The sequence below is a fragment of the Mus musculus genome, chromosome 15, assembly GCF_000001635.26.
Source record: "Mus musculus strain C57BL/6J chromosome 15, GRCm38.p6 C57BL/6J".
NCBI classification, from domain to species: Eukaryota; Metazoa; Chordata; class Mammalia; order Rodentia; family Muridae; genus Mus; species Mus musculus.
Genome location: NC_000081.6, coordinates 77432376 through 77454276, shown reverse-complemented (window position 1 = coordinate 77454276; position 21901 = coordinate 77432376). Strand labels below are relative to the sequence as shown.

Sequence of the window (21901 nt, the reverse complement as noted above, 5' to 3'; positions counted from 1 at the left end):
GCATACACTAGCAGCTTGACAGCACACCTAAAAGCTCTAGAACAAAAGGAAGCAAATACATCAAGAGGCATAACAGCAGGAAATAACCAAACTCAGGACTAAAATCAACCAAGTGGGGAAAAAAAGAACTATTCAAAGAATCAGCCAAACCAGGAGCTGGTTCTTTGAGGAAATCAACAAGATAGATAAACCCTTAGCCAGACTAACTAGAGGGTACAGGGATAGTATCCTAACTAACAAGATCAGAAATGAAAAGGGAGACATAATAACAGAACACAAGGAAATTCAAAACATCATCAGATCCTACTACAAAGGGCAATACTCAACAAAACTGGAAAAACAGAATGAAATGGACAAATTCCTAGACAGATAGCAGGAACCAAAATTAAATCAAGATCAGATTAATGATCTAAACAGTCCCATATCCCCTAAAGAAAAAGAAGTAGTCATTAATAGTTTTCCACCCCAAAAAAGCCCAGGACCAGATGGGTTTAGTGCAGAGTTCTATCAACCCTTCAAAAAAGACCTAATTCCGATTCTCCTTAAACTATTCCACAAAATAGAAACAGAAGGTACTCTACAGAATTCATTCTATGAAGCCACAGTTACTCTAATACCTAAACCACACAAAGATCCAACGAAGAAAGATAACTTCAGACCAATTTCCATTATGAATATCGATGAAAAAATGATCAATAAAATTCTCGCTAACTGGATCCAAGAACACATAAAAACAATCATCCATCATGATCAAGTAGGCTTGATTCCAGGGATGCAGGGATGGTTAATATATGGAAATCCATCAACATAATCCACTATATAAACAAACTCAAAGACAAAAACCACATGATCATCTCCTTAGATGATGAGAGAGCATTTGACAAAATCCAACACCCATTCATGATAAAAGTCTTGGAAAGATCAGGAATCCAAGGCCCATATCTAAACATAATAAAAGCAATATACAGCAAACCACTAGACAATGTCAAACTAAATGGAGAGAAACTTGAAGCAATCCCACTAAAATCAGGGGCTAGACAAGGCCGCCCACTTTCTCCCTACCTATTCAATATAGTACTTGAAGTCTAGCCAGAGCAATTAGACAACAAAAGGAGATCAAGGGGATACAAATTGGAAAGTAAAAAGTCAAATATCACTATTTGCAGGTGATATGATAGTATATATAAGTGACCCTAAAATTCCACCAGGGAACTCCTAAACCTGATAAACAGGTTCAGTGAAGTAGCTGGATATAAAATTAACTCAAACAAATCAGTGGCCTTTCTTTACACATAAATAGGCTGAGAAAGAAATTAGAGAAACAACACCCTTCACAATAATCACAAATAATATTACATACCTTGGTGTGACTCTAACTAAGGAAGTGAAAGATCTGTATGATAAGAACTTCAAGTCTCTGAAGAAAGAAATTGAAGAAGATCTCAGAGGATGGAAAGATCTCCCATGCTCATGGATTGGCAGGATTAACATAGTCAAAATGGCTATCTTGCAGAAAGCAATCTACAAATTCAATGCAATCCCCATCAAAATCCCCACTCAATTCTTCACTGAGTTAGAAAAGGCAATTTGCAAATTCATCGGGAATAACAAAAACCTGGGATAGCAAAAACTATTCTCAACAATAAAAGAACCTCTGGGGAAATCACCATGCCTGATCTAATGTTATACTACAGAGCAATTGTGATAAAAACTGCATGGTACTGGTACAGCGACAGACAGGTAGATCAATGGAATAGAACTGAAGACCCAGAAATGAACCCACACACCTATGGTCACTTGATCTTTGACAAGGGAGCTAGAACCATCCAGTGGAAAAAAGACAGCATTTTCAACAAACAGTGCTAGCACAACTAGTGGTTATCATGTACAAGAATGCGAATTGGTCCATTCTTATCTCCTTGTACAAAGCTCAAGTCTAAGTGGATCAAAGACCTCCACATAAAACCAGAGACACTGAAACTTATAGAGCACAAAGTGCGGAAAAGCCTTGAAGATATGGGCACAGGGGAAAAATTCCTGAACAGAACAGCAATGGTTTGTGCTGTAAGATCAAGAATCGACAAATGGGACCTCATAAAATTGCAAAGTTTCTGTAAGGCAAAAGACACTGTCAATAAGACAAAAAGGCCACCAACAGATTGGGAGAGGATCCTTACCAATCCTATATCTGATAGGGGACTAATATCCAATATATAAAAAGAACTCAAGAAGATGGACTCCAGAAAATCAAATAACCCTATTAAAAATGGGGTACAGAACTAAACAAAGAATTCTCAACTGAGGAATACTTAATGGCTGAGAAACACCTGAAAAAATGTTCAACATCCTTAATCATCAGGGAAATGCAAATCAAAACAACCCTGAGATTCCACCTCACACCAGTCAGAATGGCTAAGATCAATAATTCAGGTGACAGAAGATGCTGGCAAAGATGTGGAGAAAGAGGAACCCTCCTCCATTGCTGGTGGGATTGCAAGCTTGTACAACCACTCTGGAAGTCATTCTGGTGGTTCCTCAGAAAATTGGACATAGTACTACCGGAGGATCCAGCAATACCTCTCCTGGGCATATATCCAGAAGATGTCCCAACCGGTAAGAAGGACACACACCAGTCAGAATGGCTAAGATCAAAAATTCAGGTGACAGCAGATACTGGTGAGGATGTGGAGAAAGAGGAACACTCCTTCATTGTTGGTGGGATTGCAAGCTGGTACAACCACTCTGGAAATCAGTCTGGAGGTTCCTCAGACAATTGGACATAGTACACCGGAAGATCCAACAATACCTCTCCTGAGCATATACCCAGATGTTCCAAATCTTAATAAGGACACATGCTCTACTATGTTCACAGCAGCCTTATTTATAATAGCCAGAAGCTGGAAAGAACCCAGATGTCCCACAACAGAGGAATGGATACAGAAAATGTGGTACATTTACACAATGGAGTACTACTAAGCAATTAAACACAATGAATTAATGAAATTCTTAGGCAAATGGATGGATCTGGAGGATATCATCCTGAGTGAAGTAACCCAATCACAATAGAACACACATGATATGCACTCACTGATAAGTGGATATTAACCCAGAAACTTAGACTACCCAAAATACAATTTACAAAACACATGAAACTCAAGAAGAAGGAAGACCAAAGTGTGGATACTTCGATACTTCTTAGAATGGGGAACAAAATACCCATGGAATGAGTTACAGAGACAAAGTTTGGAGCTGAGACAGAAGAAAGGACCATCCAGAGACTGTCCCACCCGGGGATCCATCCCATATACAACCACCAAACCCAAACACTATTGCACATGCCAGCAAGATTTTGCTGACAGGACCCTGATATAGCCATCTCTTGTGAGGCTATGCCAGTGACTGGCAAATACAGAAGTGGATGCTCACAGTCATCTATTGGATGGAACACAGGGCCCCTAAAGAAGGAGCTAGAGAAAGTACCCAAGGAGCTAAAGCAACCCTATAGGAGGGTCAACAATATGAACTAACCAGCGGGTTGGGGAACAGGTCAGGGGAGGATATAGGGGACTTTCAAGATAGCATTTGAAATGTAAATGAAGAAAATATCTAATTTTTTTTTAAAGGAAAGAAAAAGGGCACTGGGCAAGAGACTGCCCCAAGAAGAAGAGGGGCCCCTCATGACCAAACCTTCCACCTGTTTGTGGCTGAGAGTAAAGAGATAGCAAAAGGGGTGCTAACACAGAAGCTGGGTCCTTGGAAGAGGCTGGTGGCCTACCTGTCAAAGAAGCTAGATACAGTAGCAGGAGGGTGGCCTGCCTACTTGTGGATCGGATCGTAGTGGCTGTTCCGGTGTTGATCAGAGATGCGGACAAGTTGACAATGGGACAGGATCTGGTAGTGTCAGCCCCTCAAGCCCTGGAGAGCATGATCCACCAGCCCCGAGATCGATGGTTGACCAATGCCTGCATGACCCATTACCAGACTCTGTTGCTCAACTCTTATAGAGTCACTTTTGCCCCCACCTCGAAAGTTTGAACCCAGCTACCCTGCTCCCAGACCCAGACTTAGAGCCCCCTGTCCAAGACTGTCAGCAAGTTCTTGCCGAGGCACATGGGTGGCATAAAGATCTGACAGACCAGCCACTAGAGGGCGAAGACGTTACCTGGTTCACAGATGGAAGCGGCTATCTCGAAGAAGGGAGGAGACATGCTGGAGCAGCTGTGGTAGACAGACACCAAGTTATTTGGGCACAGGCCCTTCCGGAGGGCACGTCGGCCCAAAAGGCAGAACTGGTCGCCCTCACTAAGGCCTTGGAATTAAGAAAAGGAAGAAGACTCAACATCTACACAGATAGCAGGTATGCCTTTGCCACAGCCCATGTCCATGGGGCCATATATCAACACAGGGGTCTACTGACATCAGGAGGAAAAGAAATTTAAAACAAAGAAGAAATACTGGCTCTGCTGAAGGTCCTCCATGACCCTGCCAAGGTAAGCATCATCCACTGTCCTAGTCACCAGAAGGGAGATACTGTGATAGCAAGGGGCAACAACATGGAGGTCCAAGAGGCACGAGTGGTTGCAGCCATGGCCCTGCCGGTGCTCCTGACAACAGAGCTCGAAAAAACCAGTCCCCCAGTTTACCTACACAGCAGAAGAGTTAGCTCTCATTTCCAACGATTCCAGTCACCAGTTCAACAAAAATAAGAGACTGTGGTCCACCACCGGGGGAAAGAAAATCCTGCCACAAAGACAAGCAGAGGCTATGATCAAACAGATGCACCAGTGGACTCACTTAGAGGTAAGCAAGCTCATTCAGACATTCTCCAAGACTAAGTACCATGTACCAGGGTTAAAACACCTTATGGAGCAGGTGGTGCACAGTGTCTGACGCACCACAATGGATCCAGGAAAGAGGTACCAAGGAGACAGACCTGGCATCTACTGGGAGGTAGACTTTACTGAGGTAAGACCTGGATATGGGTATAAATACCTTCTGGGTTTTGTGGCTATGTTCTCAAGATGATTAGACGCTTTTCATTGTAAAAATGAGACTGCTCAGATGGTCGTCAAGATCATTGAAGAAATTTTTCCAAGGTTTGGAGTGCCAAAAGCAATAGGGTCAGATAATGGCCCTGCCTTTGTTGCCTACATAAGTCAGGGGGTGGCCAAGTATTTAGAGGGTGAATGGAAATTATATTGTGGGGACAGACCTCAAAACTCAGGAGCGGTAAAAAGGATGAATAGAACCCTAAAAGAGACCTTGACAAAATTAACCATGGAGACTGGAGCAGACTGGGTGGTGCTCCTCCCCCTTGTCCTATTTACAGCCAGAAATACTCCCTCTCGATTCCGTTTTACTCCTTTTGAGATCCTTTATGGGGCTCCCGAGCCCCTCACTGTCTTAAATGATGTGACTGAACCTACATGTTGTAGTAATTATAATCTATATGCTAAGTTAAAAGTCTTGCAGGTGGTGCAGAAGGAAAGACTGGTCACAACTGGCAGCAGTGTACGAGCCGGGTACCCCAAAGACATCCCACCAGTTCCAGGTCGGAGATCTGGTTTATGTGTGCTGGCATGGCACCCTGACCCTTGACCCTTGCTGCAAGGGTCCCTACCTAGTCCTGTTTACTACCCCTTCATATCCTGCTTCTGCTCTTAACCTTTGGCCGATGCATCCTTAATCACTTACTAGTTTTTATTCGAGAATGCATAAGTACACGTTTTGATGCTCAGACAACAATATCAATAGCTGCAACAAAGTGAGACATCATTTCAGGATTGAAATGCACCACAGAAAAAGGGGGGTGGGATGTAGAATTCAAAGTAAATTCAAGACCACCCAGCCCCTTCTCCCTCTGAAGGGACTTTCCAAACTATACTAGCAGGACAGATGCAGAGTCAGATAAAGAAGCTAGCCAACTAAACAATTCTGGGAAAACAAAGACAAAAACATAAGGGCAGATGGAGTGAGAGACCAGGTCATGCTACAGTGTTGTATAACTGTCTTTTTTTCTTTTTAATCATCACTCCCACGCTGGAGAACCTGTTGACTGACTGAGCGGGCTTGGTCATCCCAGCAACCACATGGTGGCTTACAACCATTTGTTATGGGAACTGGTGCCCTCTTCTGGTGTGTCTAAAGACAGCGACAGTGTACTCATATGCATAAAATAAATAAATAAATCTTAAAAAAGAAAAAAAATCAAGGTTAGTACATTTAGATAATTTCCCAGAACTATGGACATTGATGGACTAGGCCTTTGTTTTCATTTTTTATGTGGTGCTGTCTATGTGCTGAAGTTTACAGCCTGAATGGTACTTCAACCATGGAGTTAGCTGTGCTTAGGTCTGAAGGCCTACTAAGGTCTAGGAGCCTATTACTCAAGAGGATATGATATTTAGTAGTTCCAAGTTCAGAGCCCCTGGTAGGAAAACCCATAAAAGCAGATGTCCAGACACTGCGCATGGCATCCTGGGGTAGCACCATAAACAAAAGGATCTAAGAGTTGGGGAGGTGCCAAGGCTGCAGGCAAGGAAAGAGGGACTGAGCAGAGCCCAGGAGGTACAGGAAGTAATCTGTGTAGGGTCCCCTAGTCTGTAGAGGCAGGTCTTTTCCCTCCAGACTACAGAGACCCCCATTTGAAATGGGCCAAGGAGAACCTAGAATGACAGGTCAAAGGGCACTCCTTTGAGTAGGTCAGCAGGAAGCGTGGGATAAAGATGTAGCACCCAGCAAGCCACAAGTTTCCTGTGTTGTTTTGGTGGTGAGTACCTTGGGGCTTTCTCTTTTCTGCTTTGGGTATATAAGCAGGGGACAGCATTTGGTTATGCGTTGGATGCACAGACAGTCACTGGGTCCACACAGCTGAGGACCACCTGTTGAAGACTCCTGGTAAGTTGGGGAATGTCTAAGCTCTCCCACCTGCATACCCCCATAGTGTTGTATTTTATAAAGAGACAAGGATACGTTTTATAGAGCCAGGTATGGTAAGGTGGGAAGGGTGCCTCCGCAGGCCCATGATAAGGCATCCTTTCTCCCTGAGGTTCCATGATGGATATTGTATAGCATAGAGTTTGTTTGGAGACATGGGATGGGGAGGAGAGAGAGGCAGAGACAGAAAGAATATGCGTGTGTGAGTGTGTTTGTGTGTGTCAGAGAGGTATTGGCTTGGGTTTAGCTATTGCAATTGGGAAAGGGGGTGGTTATTCAGAGTGTTTGATGTCTAAGAACAGTTAATGAATTTAGGGGAGTCAGTGGATATTTGGCAAATATTTAGGCAAAGGAAAAGTAGGGGTGAGAGAAGAAAGAGGAGATTGTGGGCCCCTGGTGACCTTGAGGGACCAGGAGCAGAAGGTGAGGATGAATACACAGAGCAGAGGTTAGAGAGGATCCTGTGTTGAGGAAAGCCTAGGTGTGTTGTTACCTGGGCCATGGAGTATTGGAGCCTGGAGAGAAGTGAGGTGAGTCGTGAGGGATGAAAAGGCAGCTGGAAGAGCTGGTCTGTCCATGTGACTATGGAGGGGTCTGTCTGATGTGGCCTCTGACAGGAAGGAGCTGCCATTTGTATGAAAGTGTATGCAGAAGCAGCTAGAGGACCCCCTTGGGGAGGAGAGGGTGGGATGGAAGGCTGCTGAGAAGTTTAAATGCAGTGTAGGGGATCTGGGGGACACTGAGGCAAAGAGGTAAGTGTAGAGACCGGAGTGTAGTGGCTATTCCTGGTTGTCAACCTGACTATATCTGGAATGAACTACAACTGGAAGGCTCACCTGCAATCCTGATTTTGAGGCTGGAAGATACAAGTTTCCACCCTGGATCTTGGCATAGAGATCTTGAGGCATAGAGACTATGAATCCCAGGAGACTAAGGCAAGGAGATCTCTGAGTTCAAGGTCATCTGGGACAAAGCAAGTCCCCCAGGCATGGTGGTACACTCCTTTAATCTGGGTCACACCTTCTGCTGGAGACCTACATGAGGACATTAGAAGAGGGAAGATTCTCTCTTCTTTGCTTGCTTGCCTTGTGGGACTGAGCAACTGCTAGATCCTTGAACTTCCCACTCACAGCTGACCAATGTTGGGGAGTTGGACTACAGACTGTAAGTCATCAACAAATTCCCTTTCTATATAGAGACTACCCGTAAGTTCTGTGACTCTAGAGAACCCTGACTAATACACCAGAGGGAGGACAGGTCAGGACAGTGAGTGATGACTTTTCAGTAAGAGAACTTTGTAGGGAGAGAATCCAATACAGGGGAAGGGACTGGGGTCCTTTGTAAGTTAGGAGTTGGGGGAGAAAGGGGTAGGAGTAGACTGTGAGGGGACCCCAGAGTGTGTCCATTAGGTTGTGAGCAAAGAGGCTTCAGTGAGAGTAGACAAGGAAGCCAGCTGTGCATGCCCCTGTGTAGACTCTTGGAGAGGAGGCGACAGGGGCAAAGGTCATTCTAGGAAGTGTTTATGTGTTTGGAAGTATAAGAATGGAAAGGTCTGCATAGATTTGGGAGGTGGAGAGCTGAGGCAGGAAGGAGAATGTTTTAAGTTTAAGGAATTGTTTGTGGGTGGGAGGAAGGTGGTCATGAAGAGATTCAGAAGTGGCTTGGTATAGGAAATGAATATTTAGGGACCCCTGTGTGGAGGAAATTAGCTATGAGGGCAGTGGTCAGGAGTGGAGACGGGCAAGGTGCTATAAAGTGGTGTGCTTAAGGGTTGGCATGAGAGAGACTCCTAAATCGGCGACCTGGGGAGAGGAGAGTTGAGCTTTGCAAGGAGAGATCTGGTGACTTCTGGAACTGAGGAGATTTAGAAATGAGGCAGAGTCGGGTTGGCTAACAAAGAAAGAAGGCCTGCAAAGGAGGTGGGGCATCTATACACTGAACCAGGGGGGACAGTCCTGGTCAGGGTTGGGACTATGGAGTGTCAGGATCCATCTGTGTAAAGTCAAAAGGCCTTGGAAGTGGCATCCAGGAGTATGGAGAAGAAATTGTCTTTAGGATTTAGACAATTAGGTCTTGGAAGGGGTGGGGGTGGGGACTCACAGGCGGACTGCGGGCAAAACGGCTGCTCAAATTCCAATTGTGGCTACCACTTCTACCCCCTCCGTAGCTAGGAACATCAAGAAGAGGCCAGCTAGCCCTTCTCACAACAGCAGCGGAGGGGGATATGGTGCTAGTAAGAAGAAAAAGCTATCCGCCTCTGGCTTTGCTCAGGGTGTCAGCATTGAAGCCACATGTGAGTAAAATGGCGTCCTCAGAGTTAAGCTCGGGGCCTGTGGAGAAAGCTGCCAAGCCGTTGCCATTTAAGGATCCCAACTTTGTGCACTCCCGTCATGGTGGCACAGTAACTGGCAAGAATAGAACTTGGAAGAACCTCAAACAAATCCTCGCTGCTGAAAGTACATTGCCATGACAACTAAAGCATCCTAACTACTTTATTGTTGGTACTCCTTCGTCCTTTAAGCCAGATAAGAAGTATTCTGATGTTTCAGGCCTTCTTGCCAACTATACAGACCCTCAGAGCAAGCTGCAGTTCAGCACTGTTGAGGAATTCTCCTACATTTGAAGGCTGGCTACCTGGCCCTGAGAAAGGCCACAAGCATTGTTCCCTGAGCCACAGAAGTAGAGATGAAGTAGGAATGGCCTCGAAAAAGAGACTGTACTTGTGACTTTGTTTCATGGAAACAAACATTTCTGCTGTCAATCTGAAAACATCAGCTCTGGGCTTTGGCTTGACTGTGAGGAGTTTTCAGTTTGTTTTCTTCCCCTCCAAGTGAGACCTTCCTAGTTGAATTAAATCATACTTCAGTTGTTGCCTCTAGTAAAAATTGATAAGAAAATTCAAAAAAGGTCCAGTCTCATAATGGAGGTAAAACCGCCACCCAGTCGCCCCCAGCCTGACTCCGGCCATTGCCACCACCGCTGGGGGGAGGAGGGCCATGATCCACAGGAACCAGAGCAGCTGAGGAAGCTGTTTATTGGTGGTCTGGGCTTTGAAACCACATGATGAGAGCTTACGAGAACATTTTGAGAAATGGGGCACACTTACAGACTGTGTGGTCATGAGAGATCCCCAAACAAAACATTCCAGAGGCTTGGGTTTTGTGACCTACTCTCTGTGTTGAAGAAGTGGATGCTGCAATGTGTGCTCGGCCACACAAGGATGATGGATGTGTGGTGGAACCAAAGAGAGCTGTTTCTAGAGGATTCTGTAAAGTCTGGTGCCCATTTAATGGTGAAGAAATTTTTTGTTGGTGGTATTAAAGAGGATACGGAAGAATATAACCTGAGAGACGGCTTTGAAAAGTATGGCAAGATTGAAACCATAGAGGTTATGGAAGACAGGCAGAGTGGGAAAAAGAGAGGGTTTGCTTTTGTAACTTTTGATGATCATGACACAGTTGATAAAATTGTTGTTCAGAAATACCACACGATTAATAGGCATAATTGTGAAGTGAAAAAGGCCCTTTCTAAACCAGAGATGCAGTCTGCTGGATCCCAGAGAGGTCGTGGAGGTGGATATGGCAGCTTTATGGGTCGTGGAGGAAACTTTGGAGGCAGTGGAAGAAACTTTGGTCATGGAGAAAACTTTGGTGGAAGAGGTGGCTATGGTGGTGGAGGTGGTGGCAGCAGAAGTAGTTATGGAGGTGGTGATGGATATAATGTATTTGGAGGTGATGGTGGCAACTATGGTAGTGGTCCTGGTTACAGTAGTAGAGGAGGTTATGGAAGTGGTGGACCAGGATATGGAAACCAGGGTGGTGGATATGGTGGTGGAGGAGGGGGATATGATGGTTACAATGAAGGAAGAAATTTTGGTGGAGGCAACTATGGTGGTGGTGGGAACTATAATGCCTTTGGAAATTATAGTGGGCAGCAACAATCAAATTATGGACCCATGAAGGGGGGCAGTTTTGGTGGAAGAAGCTCAGGCAGTCCCTATGGTGGTGGCTGTGGGTCTGGAGGTAGAAGTGGTGGATATGGTAGCAGAGGTTTTAAAATAAAACAGAAATGGCTACAGTTCTTAGCAGGAGAGAGAGGGAGGAGTTGTCAGGAAAGCTGCAGGTTACTTTGAGACAGTCGTCCCAAATGCATCAGTGGAACTAAAAATCTGCCACAGAAGGAATGATAATCCATAGTCAGAAAAGTTACTGCAGCTTAAACAGGAAACCCTTCTTGTTCAGGACTGTCATAGCCACAGTTTGCAAAACGTGCAGCTATTGATTAATGCAATGTAGTGTCAATTATTTGTAAATTCCTGAGGTCTTTTATCTGTTGTAGCTTTGTCATTTTCTTTTTCTTTTCATTACATCAGGTATATTGCCCTGTAAATTGTGGTAGTGGTACCAGGAATAAAAAATTAAGCAATTTAAAGAAAAACAAAAAGATTTATAACTGAAAAGTGAGTGGTGTTGTCAGGGCTAATGGAAAGGACAGTCTAAGGGTTAGAGACTGCTGGATATGGAGGAGCAACAGCAATGGAGAGAAGATCTGGGGTCAAAGACAAGGTTCCAGTGGGTTCTGACTGCTAATAAGGGAGAGGAGCTGAGAGATAGAAGCCGTTTGTATAAAAGGAACTGAATGAAGGATGTGAGGCCTTGGAGGATGGCTGAGGGTAGGGAGTGTGGGGTTGGAGTTTTATAGGAGCTTCTTAGATGTGCATTGAGAGAAGGGGAGCCGACCCCATAGGAACTGAGAGTGACTTTTAGACTGGTCCTGAATTATTTCTTGGATTAGTGATTATATACCTTAAATTACTTTATTAGATCTGCATGAACTCTTAACCTCCCTCAGCGTGAAACCTGTCTGCAAGGCAAACTGTACATATGAAACAGACTTACCAGGCAGCCGACTGTTGGCTCTCGTAAAAGCTACAGTTAGTTAGTCATCAATGTCCTCAGAGGTCTGTGAAGGGTTAATTTGAGTAGGAAGTCTAATTAATGGCTTTTGTACCCATTAAACTGTCAGAGCCTCACTTAGTCTTTTGAGGCTCACGAGGTTCATTGCAGAAGCAGCCAGTCTTCACTTGTCAGAGGAGAACAGCATTTAATCTTCAGGTGTCCCACAGAGCAGCGGGCCCTCAGCCATCACACCCAGGTCTGAGGAATTTTTCCTGTAGAGGAGGAACTTGGGAAACTTGTCCTTACTTTGACCAGGCAGAGTACAGCAGTGAAGCCAAAGCGTCTATAGTTCACCACAGTCCAGGTAAAGTTGTCAGTGTGATGTCCCATCTATTTTCTTTGGAGACCTTAACATTTTCTTTTTAGGAGGTGTCACTGTTTATTGTGGGGAGTTTTTTTTTTTAACATTTTAAACTCCATATTCAGCAGTTCTCTGAAGAGTTTGAAGACTTAAGTATTCATTAAGTCTATCTTATTAGGTTTAAACTCGAAAAACCACATATGGATGGCTAAATAAAGCCTATTTCTGTAATTAATCAGGGTTATAAGTATAGCTTGGAACACATTAAAGATTTTGATTATTTGTAAGGTGACTTATTAATTTTCATGTCATAATTATGTTTAACAGCTTACAACGTTAATACAGCTTTATAATATTAAGATTTACAGCTTTATCCCTGCTCAGTTTGAGCCATAAAGTTTGAGTTAAAGAGTTAATCAGATCTTTAAAATAAACATTAAAATAAGCCATAAATGGGGCTGGAGAGATGGCTCAGTGGTTAAGAGCACTGACTGCTCTTCCAGAGGTCCTGAGTTCAATTCCTAGCAACCACATGGTGGCTCACACCCATATGTAATGGGATCCAATGTCCTCACATACATGAAATAAATAAACCTTTTAAAAAAATATTCCACAAATGTTGTAAATTTACCAATAGAGAATATCAAGACCCATGCATGACTCACTTTAAGCTGTTGGCAGTGTCAGATCAGGACAGGGTTAAGTCTAGGATGCCTTGGCCGGACACACACCTTAAAGAATAATGCCTTACATATGGTCCTAGGAGACTAGGGAGAGAGTGGGGAGAAGCAGTTAGCCTGCTATATTTGAACCAGAGCCATGTTTACAGTTTTGACCATGGGTCCCTGTGTCTTACTGAGATGAGCTAAGTTCAACCTCACAGAAAGGAGACACACAGCCAGGGTGAACAGCTGGCCTGAGCCCTCTCCTCCACCCTTGGGACAGTAGCTGAATGGATGCTGGGGCAAAGAACACATGAATGCAGCAAGTCCAAGCCTGGGCTAGGTAGAGTAGGGAGGCAGATGCTTGTTACCATGGTCAACACAGAAATACAACCCTCCCCTCAAAGGGGATGAGACATAGTTCATTCTAGAAACAAACAGGAGCTGCCAAGGCCCAGGGATACAGATGTGGGTTACCCCAAAGTCTATCTTTAAACACAGTAACCATTTCAGGAAGCTTTCCTAGCAAGAGAACAAAGTCATTTATCAACCCACTTAACCAATACGTTTCTGAAAACATCAGAGAGACTACAGGAAAACAGAAACATCTCTGTTACAGACCGCAGATGCTGTCTGGTGGCATACTTAACAAACGGGTCAGTGGAAGCTAGTGATCTATGTTATTACACCTGAAAGTTTGTATCTGTTACTCAGGGGATGTTTAGGCCAACAGAGAGGTGTTGAAAAAATGACTATCCAGGGCACTAAAGATGGTCAGAGATAAATAGAATTAGGCTCTTGACATTCCAACCTCTCCAGCTGTTGAAGTTCTAATCGGCTAGTGAGCCTCTTGTAAGGTTCAGTAGGGGATTCCTTCTGGGAACCATTATCTACACCATCCATATTTGTTCCTGAGTCACAGACCGTGCACCAAGAAGCCAGGCGAAGGCATGGGCAGTGGCTTGTATATGGAAGATGTAGTGGTTATTCCTAGTTGTCAACTTGACTCTATTTGGAATGAACTACAATCCAGAATTGGAAGGCTCACCAGTGACCCCTTATCTGGAGGCTTGGAGATAGAAGTTTCTGATCTGGATCTTGGTGTGGAGATCTTGAGGCATAGTGGCTATGGACTCCAGAAGGTTAAATCTCCGAGTTCAAGGTCATCTGGTGGAACACACCTTTAATCTGGGCTACACCTTTCATCTGGAGACAATATAAGGACATTGGAAGAAGGGAGTCTCACTCTTGGTCCCTTGCCTGCTTGCTGTGTGGGACTGAGTAACTGGTAGATCCTTGGACTTCCATTCACAGCTACTACTGAACCATTGTTGGGAATTGGACTGCAGACTGTAAGTCATCAATAAATTCCTTTATCCATAAGTTCTGTGACTCTAGAGAACCCTAACTAATACAGTAGAGGAACTAGGTTCAGGAGAGCTGGGAAGTGATCCACAGAGTTCCACAGTCAGTGAAGCTGAGACCACAGAGGTGCATCCAGCAATGAGAGATGAGAAGGGTCTGAGGTTGCTCCTCTGAGTGGGTACATGAAGAGGGCTAGACTGAGGGTGGACCCAAGGTGTGGTTTTGAAAGACTCCGAGAGGAGCCATCGCTCAGGCCTCAGGACAATAGCAGACCCCCAAGAACTCACGAGAGACCAAACTTGATGCAAACCACATGAGGCTTTATTCGGGGAAAGCCAGAGCTCTGAGGATGACTCATATCCCACGAAGGGGTAGAGGAGTCGACCACGAGGGGAAAAGGGTCCCAGTTTTTATAGGCCCTCAGGGGGGAAAGGAGAAGGGGAGAGTAGGGGATTTCTAGATCTAAACAATGCCTATTCTCAAGAAATGGGTATGGGAGGGGTACAAGGAAAGAGTCTGGTGCAGGTGTAGCAACTCCGGATTGGCAGACACATGGGTTCAAGGAGTGGCCAGAGTATTGTGCACCTCTATTTTTCTAAATCAGTGAAGCTAGTTCTGCTAACAATGAAATCTATCTTGCCAATTTCAGGGCTTCTGTGACCTTTTACACTCTGTTGGGATCTTTCAGTTTGTCTGGGATGTCCTCTGGACCCTCACTTGCTCAGCAGGGGTGACTCTCCCTTGCCTTTATGGGCTGAGAGTATCGGTTCAGAGCTGGCTGTGACTCGGGTGCACACCTGGAACAGGACCGTTGTGTCTGATCCAACTCAGCCAGAAAAGATTCTTTCATAAGTAGATAATTCTGCCCATGCTCACAGCCACTCTAAAAAGGATGAAAAAGATTATTCTCCCACTTTAAGGATGTGACTTAGGCATTGGTCCAGGTCACAAGTTCAGCAACCTAGAGATAAATTTGCATCTGATTGGAATCAACTGCGACTGAGGCTGCACCTTCACCAATGACCTTCCATGGCCTCTCACAGTGCCAAGCCTTAGCTGCTCTTCTTGACCCAATCATGCCTTCAAAATCAGTACCACCTGGGTGAGGCTTACACATTACCAAGTCCAGCTGCATCCTGAGGTACACCCTTGGCTATCTCTGGAACACAGCTTCTTTGTGCTCTCAGAAAACACTTCTCAAATGATTTCACCTCCGTGATACTGGTCTCTTCTTAATCACCACCAGTTTCTTAGCTCCAGCTAACCAGCATCAGTTGTCCCAGTAGTCCCTTCTATTTTCCACTCTAAAGCCAGAGACACATGGCTGAAGCTGCCAAGTTCTGCTGTTTCCAGGAGCTGGAACATGGCCCCCTTGTTCTATTACATTATAACCAACTTTCTATTTTCCAACTTGTTCACTGCCTAAGCTTTGCTGTCCTGGATCTTGCTCTGTAGATTGACCTTGAACTCAGAGATCCACATGCCTGTCTCCTGAGATTAAAGGTGTGTACCACCATGCTTTGATCTAAATTTAGCTGGGTAGGATCTTGGCTCAAAGTCTCACTACCTTAATCTACTATCTCCTAGAACATAGGATTTGGTTCCATTTCACTTCCTGGTGCCCCTTTAATACTCGAACCATATATTTTATATTTTTCCTTTCTAAGCTTGCTATGCTTATTCAAAATGCTCTTCATGAGACTTAATCAGAGAACAAAGTCTCTGCTGGGCGTTTTTGAGACTTCCTTTGTCAATGCAATTAATATAAATCTCTTCACTTTAGGCACCATGACCAAGGCAAGTCTTGTAAAGGACAACATTTTTTTTTTTTTTTTGGTTTTTCAAGACAGGGTTTCTCTGTATAGCCCTGGCTGTCCTGGAACTCACTCTGTAGACCAGGCTGGCCTCGAACTCAGAAATCCCCCTGCCTCTGCCTCCCAAGTGCTGGGATTAAAGGAGTGCGCCACCACGCCCGGCTCAAAGGACAACACTTAATTGGGCTGGCTTACAGGTTCAGAGATTCAGTCGATTATCATCAAGGTGGGAGCAGGGCAGCATCTAGGCAGGCATGGTGCAGGCAGAGCTGGGAGTTCTACATCTTCATGTGAAGGCTGTTAGTGGAAGACTGACTTCAGGCAGTTAGGATGAGAGTCTTAAAGTCCATGCTCACAGTGACACACCTACTCCAACAAGTCCACACCTCCTAATAGTGCCTCTCCCTGGGCCAAGCATATGCAAGCCATCACAGTTACATAGTGAGTTTGAGGCCAGCCTGGGCTCTATGAAACAACAGGGTTGAGGGGAGCAGGAGAGGGGAATGATGGAAGAATCTGGGGGTGATGGGCACAGAAATTACTAGGCACTCTCAGAGATCTGACAGAGCCAGCAGTCTGAGGGCATAGCCCTGCCTTTCCTCCCGGCTGAGCATGGGTTTGCTTGTCTGTCACCAAGGGCCCATGGCTCCGACTACACTGACTTCATGAGCTAGACTGCAGAAGCCAGCCGGGAGGAGGTGGCCTGTGGGGGCCTCTCTTGGGGATGAGGGCTGCGTTCCAGAGCTGCCTGGAGCACTGACCTGGAGCACTAGAAGGTGCTTGTGGTAGAAGCTGGAATGGGAGTGGTGAAGATGGAGAGGCACAGCAGCAGGAGGGACATGCTGGATGAAAGGGAGGAATTTAGAGATTCAAGGGAGGAGCTTGCAGTCCTGAGTCCTGGGCTCCTTGCCCAGGGAAGGTGTCATGCAGCCACTGAGAGGGTGAGGGTTTGCTGGAAAGCTCCCCTCTGCCACATTTAGAGACCTCAGGAAGGAACGTTCCTGCCTAGGCTTTCAGCTGGTAAGGAGCAGGGAGAACAGGACTCATCTATACTTCTTATGGGGGAGGGGGGCAGCTCACCAGAGGAGACTGACCAGCAAGCAGGAAGGTTCACAGTACCCAGCAAGACAAAGGATGACAATGGGAGGAGGATGTGTGCTTTGTGTGTTCATGTATGTATTATGTGTGTGCACATGTATGTGTGCATGTGCCTGTGTCCAAGGGTGTATGCGTTTGTGTGTGTTCCTGTGTATGTGTGTGCATGTGTATGTACGTGTCTGTGTGTGAGAGAGAGTGTGTGTGTTTGTATGGCGTGTGTGTGTGGCATATGTGTACATGTAAAACCCAGAGAAAAGTGTAAGATGCTTCATCAATTGCACTCCAATTATTTTTTGAGACGGGGTGTAGTGGCTATTCCTGGTTGTCAACTTGACTATATTTGGAATGAACTACAATCCAGAATTGGAAGGCTCACCAGTGACCCTTATCTGGAGGCTTGGAGATCCTTATCTGGATTTTGGCATGGAGATCTTGAGCCATAGTGACTATGGATTCCAGAAGATTGAATCTCCGAGTTTAAGGAACACACCTTTAATCTGGGCTACACCTTTTCATCTGGGATTAAAGGTGTGGTGGAACACACCTTTAATCTGAGCTACACCTTCTGCTGGAGACAATATAAGGACATTGGAAGAAGGGAGCTCTGGCTCTTGCTCCTTCGCCTGCTTGCTGCGTGAGACTGAGTAACTGCTAGATCCTTGGACTTCCATTCACAGCTGCGACTGAACAATTGTTGGGAATTGGGCTGCCGACTGTAAGTCATCAATAAATTCCTTTACTATCTAGAGACTATCCATAAGTTCTGTGACTCTAGAGAACCCTGACTAATATAGAAGTTGGTACCAGGAGTGGTTCTAGAGTAACAGAAGTACAAGGATGAATCTTTTAAAATACTGGAATTGGCTTGTTGATCCACCAGCACTTTCAACTATTGAAACCTCTCCAGATTCTCTCCCTCCTGGGAGCTCAGAGAATTTTGAAGACCCATGGTTGAAACTATATTCCGAACTTAAAGAAGCTAATGCCCTTGATTTTCTTAATGAATTAGGTGATTCAGTGCACAAAGCTTTCTACAAGATGGGGAAAAAAATCGGAAAATGATTTTACTGGCTGGCTGCTCTTAGTATCTGTGGAAAGAATGATGAATGAAAGGAAGGAGTTGTGTGATAAAATCGAAAGGCTCCAGACACAAGTAAACGATCTAAAAGTTGCTAAGTGTGTCCTTGAAGAAAATCTTCTCTCTTGTAGCAATAGAGCTCAAGTTGCAGAAAATCAAACAGAAACTCTCATTGTAAGGTTGGCTGAACTACAGCGAAAATTCAAGTCTCAGCCTCAGAGTGTGTCGACAGTTAAAGTAAGGGCTCTAATTGGCAAAGAATGGGATCCTACAACATGGGACGGGGATGTGTGGGAAGACCATGTTGAAGCTGAGAATTTTGAATCTTCAGATTCTCAAGGGTTTGCCCCACCTGAGGAAGTAGTACCCTCAGCCCCACCCCTTGAAATAATGCCTTCCCCACATGAGGAAATTAATTTTGCAGAGTCTGATAAACCAGCAATGACTTTCACTACTGATGTTTCTCAAGGCCCATCAATAGTTTCTTCTAGACCTGTAACCAGACTCAAAGCAAAACAGGCTCCTAGAGGGGAGGTAGAAAGTGTAGTCCATGAGGAAATTCGCTACACTACTAAGGAGCTTAATGAGTTTGCTAATTCATTCAAGCAGAAACCTGGTGAATATGTGTGGGAATGGATTTTAAGGGTGTGGGATAAGGGTGGAAGGAACATAAAACTAGAGCAGGCTGAGTTTATTGACATGGGTCCTCTGAGTAGAGATTCTAGGTTTAATACGGAAGCTCACATAGTTTAAAAAGGTGTCAAAAGTTTGTTTGAATGGTTGGCTGAGGTGTTTATCAAAAGATGGCCTACTGGAAATGACTTGGAGATGCCTGATATTCCGTGGCTTAGTGTTGATGAAGGGATTTTAAGACTTAGGGAAATTGCAATGCTAGAGTGGATATATTGTGTAAAGCATAATTGTCCACAATGGGAAGGTCCAGAAGATATGCCCTTCACCAGCTCTATAAGACGCAAATTGGTGAGAGGGGCACCAGCACATTTGAAGGGTTTTGTTCTTTCCCTTTTCCTTGTGCCAGATCTTAGCATTGGAGATGCTTCTGCTCAATTAGATGAATTAAATTCACTGGGTTTAGTTGGATTCCGAGGTAACAAGGGCCAGGTGGCAGCATTGAATCGCCGGAGACAAGGTGATCCTAGTTATTATAATGGACAGCGTAGACAAAAGAATGTTTATAATAACATACCCAGTAATGGTCAGCACAGGAGAGGTGAAATTTATAATGGCATGACTCGGTTGGACCTTTGGTACTGGCTAATCAATCATGGTGTTTCCAGGAATGAAATACATAGGAAGCCTACTGCATATTTGTTTGATCTGTATAAGCAGAAAAATTCTCAAACAAATGAAAGAAAGGCTACATTAGATCGTGGTAAACAGCAATCTCGGCCAGTGAATCAATTTCCAGACTTGAGACAGTTTGCAGATCCAGAACCCCTTGAATGAAGGGGTGGCCAGGTTCCGCTGAGGAAGGATCTTGATAAGACACCCAAAGGTTTTGCTGTTACCCTTTCTCCAGTTCTTCCCCAGAGGGACCTACGGACTTTTACAAGGGTAACTGTACACTGGGGAAAAGGAAATAATCAGACTTTTCGGGGTCTGCTGGATACTGGTTCTGAGTTGACACTGATCCCAGGGGATCCCAAGAAACATTGTGGCCCTCCGGTTAAAGTAGGGGCTTATGGAGGGCAGGTGATTAATGGAGTTTTGACTGATGTCCGACTCACAGTAGGTCCATTAGGTCCCCGGACACATCGTGTGGTGATTTCCCCAGTTCCAGAATGTATAATTGGGATAGATATACTCAGAAATTGGCAGAATTCTCATATTGGTTCCCTGAACTGTAAAGTGAGGGCTATTATGGTTGGAAAGGCCAAATGGAAGCCTTTAGAGTTGCCTCTGCCAAAGAAAATAGTGAATCAAAAACAGTATCGTATTCCTGGAAGCATTGCAGAAATTACTGCCACTATCAAGGACTTGAAAGATGCAGTGGTGGTAGTTCCCACCACATCTCCGTTTAACTCTCCTATCTGGCCAGTGCAGAAAACAGATGGATCATGGAGAATGACAGTTGATTATCGAAAACTAAATCAGGTAGTAACTCCAATTGCAGCTGCTGTACCAGATGTAGTTTCTTTACTTGAGCAAATTAACACATCTCCTGGCACCTGGTATGCGGCTATTGATCTGGCAAATGCCTTCTTCTCAGTACCTGTCCATAAGGACCACCAGAAGCAATTTGCTTTCAGTTGGCAAGGCCAACAGTATACCTTCACAGTTTTGCCTCAAGGATATATTAACTCTCCTGCCCTGTGTCATAATTTAGTTAGAAGGGATCTTGATCGTTTGGATCTTCCACAAAATATCACATTGGTGCACTATATTGATGACATTATGCTGATTGGACCAAGTGAGCAGGAAGTAGCAACCACTTTGGACTCACTGGTAACACATATGTGTATCAGAGGATGGGAAATAAATCCAACCAAAATTCAAGGACCATCTACCTCAGTGAAATTCTTAGGAGTCCAGTGGTGTGGGGCATGCAGAGATATTCCTTCTAAGGTGAAAGATAAGTTATTGCACCTGGCCCCTCCTACAACCAAGAAAGAAGCACAACGTTTAGTGGGTCTATTTGGATTCTGGAGACAACACATCCCTCACTTGGGTGTGTTACTTAGGCCTATTTACCAAGTGACTCGGAAAGCTGCTAGCTTTGTGTGGGGCCTGGAACAGGAGAAGGCCCTTCAACAGGTCCAGGCTGCTGTGCAGGCTGCTCTACCACTTGGACCATATGACCCAGCAGACCCGATGGTACTTGAGGTATCTGTGGCTGATAGAGATGCTGTTTGGAGCCTCTGGCAGGCTCCTGTAGGTGAATCACAGAAAAGACCTTTGGGATTTTGGAGCAAAGCTCTACCATCATCTGCAGACAACTATTCTCCCTTTGAAAAACAGCTCTTGGCCTGCTATTGGGCCTTAGTGGAAACTGAACGTTTGACAATAGGACATCAAGTTACTATGCGACCTGAATTACCCATCATGAGCTGGGTACTATCAGACCCTGCAAGTCATAAAGTGGGACGCGCACAGCAGCAGTCTATTATCAAATGGAAGTGATACGTGATCGGGCCAGAGCAGGTCCTGAAGGTACAAGCAAGTTACATGAAGAAGTTGCTCAAATGCCTATGGTTTCTACTCCTGTTACAATGCCATCTGCTGCCAAACATGTGCCTATAGCCTCATGGGGTGTTCCCTATGATCGACTGACCGAAGAGGAGAAGACTAGAGCCTGGTTTACTGATGGCTCTGCACGTTATGCAGGCACCACCCAGAAGTGGACAGCTGCAGCATTACAACCCCTTTCTGGGACAACCTTGAAAGACACAGGTGAAGGGAAATCTTCACAGTGGGCAGAACTTCGTGCAGTACACATGGTATTACAGTTTGTTTGCAAGAAGAAATGGCCAGATGTACGATTATACACTGACTCATGGGCTGTAGCCAATGGATTGGCTGGATGGTCAGGCACTTGGCAAGATCACAATTGGAAAATTGGTGAGAAAGACATCTGGGGAAGAAGTATGTGGATAGATCTCTCCAAATGGGCAAAGGATGTGAAGATATTTGTGTCCCATGTAAATGCTCACCAAAAGGTGACTTCAGCT

The 21901-nt window shown here is 44.8% G+C and overlaps 1 protein-coding gene and 2 pseudogenes across 1 annotated transcript in view; all 3 read left to right on the top strand.

Moving 5' to 3' along the window:
- The first annotated feature begins 6816 nt into the window (after window positions 1-6816).
- The window catches only part of Apol7b (apolipoprotein L 7b), a 25252-nt gene continuing 10167 nt past the window's right edge, over window positions 6817-21901 (top strand). The window contains exon 1 of the mRNA NM_001024848.2: window positions 6817-6897. The gene's annotated coding sequence lies outside the window, so the exon portion shown is untranslated. The remainder of the gene's footprint in view (window positions 6898-21901) is intronic.
- Gm8208 (predicted gene 8208) lies at window positions 9058-9603 on the top strand (annotated as a pseudogene).
- On the top strand, window positions 9857-11234 carry Gm6506 (annotated as a pseudogene).